Consider the following 1,520-nt stretch of genomic DNA (forward strand, 5'->3'; position numbering starts at 1 on the left):
CTTTGCTTTTGATATCATTTTGAAAAATAAAAAATAGGGTGCTAGTGAAGTCACAGTTGGTGAAGCTCCTTTGAAACAACCATCTAATCCATATAACCTTACAAGTAAAGGACAAGTTCCTGAGCTAGAAGTGGATAAGAAAAGGAAGAAATTCCTGAGGAAGATTTTACCTCCCAATAATCCAACTCAGAGTTCCCATTCTAAACCTAGAAGCTATCAACCTTCTGAAAACACTTCTAGGAATACTAAGGGAAAGTGTGTCACTCCTAAGGAATTATATAAGACTTATACACCCACTACGTCAATACAAATTACTAAATATGAATATATAACATGTGATATTGAGTGAAATATTATTAAATGTATGAATAAATATCACACCAATATTTCCATCTACGAGCTAGCAAAGTTAGTAGGCCAACGAGAATTGATCATCAAGGCTTTTGCATCAAAACCTCCATCAGAAAAAATAACCACTACTTCCAAAGCTTCATCTGGTAAGTCCAATACTATCCTTGAATATGTTGTCAACACTACTAATATTAATGAAAAATATTCTTGCCCTCCTTTCTTGTTAACATTTGAAATTTTTAACTATAATGTCTGTAATTGTCTTATCGATTTTGAGACATCTACAAATGTGATGCCTTTTTTTGTCACTAAGAAATTTAATGCAAAATGGTAAAAGAAAAATTTCAAAATTATTCAATTAGACATATCACAAGTTCTAGTTATTGGTGAACTCAATAATTTCATTATTAAATTATATTCTGATCATAGAGTTCATCAATGCATTGACATTATTATTATGGAAATTTCAGAGGCCTATGGTTTAATATTAAGTAGGGATTGGTCCAACAAGTTACAAGGTTATTTTTCCATAGACTGGTCACATTTTTGGTTTCCTTACAAGGGAAAGAACAATTAGATACGAGTTGATAGTGAATCCTTAATGAAGTACATTGTTACATAGCTAGAAGCGCATAATGAGTCATTTAGTTTTGCTCAAGAGATTTTCAGAATTTTTTTCTAGAAACTAACCTTGGATTTTATCTTGCACAACCATCTTTAGTACCAACAGATACCTAGTTGGAACTCCTTCTTAAAATTCCAACTGGCGATAATGACCACTTTATGATAGACGTAAATATTGCTAGTGTAGAAACTAACCTAGTTGCTACTAACATTTGGATTTTTTACTTTGATGGATCTAAGACATAGGATGGCATCATAGATGGTTGCATTATGCTTAAGCCTCAAAAGAATAAGTATTTTATTTGATACTTCTTGGAGTTTGAGTGCACAAATAACATTGCAGAATATGATGTACTCATGTTTGGATTGAGGAAGGCCATTGACCTCAAGGTGGAGACATTAAAGGTAATAGGTGATTCATATATCATCACATGTTAGATAGATAACACCATACATTATGTTTCACATAATCTCAAAAACTATCAACAAGAGGTATGGATGTTAATTTCTTCATTTCAAGGTTTTAGCATTAAATATGTTCCTAG

The sequence above is a fragment of the Pinus tabuliformis genome, chromosome 4_2, assembly GCF_031772625.1.
Source record: "Pinus tabuliformis cultivar Carrire ecotype Pingquan chromosome 4_2, CPIR1, whole genome shotgun sequence".
NCBI classification, from domain to species: Eukaryota; Viridiplantae; Streptophyta; class Pinopsida; order Pinales; family Pinaceae; genus Pinus; species Pinus tabuliformis.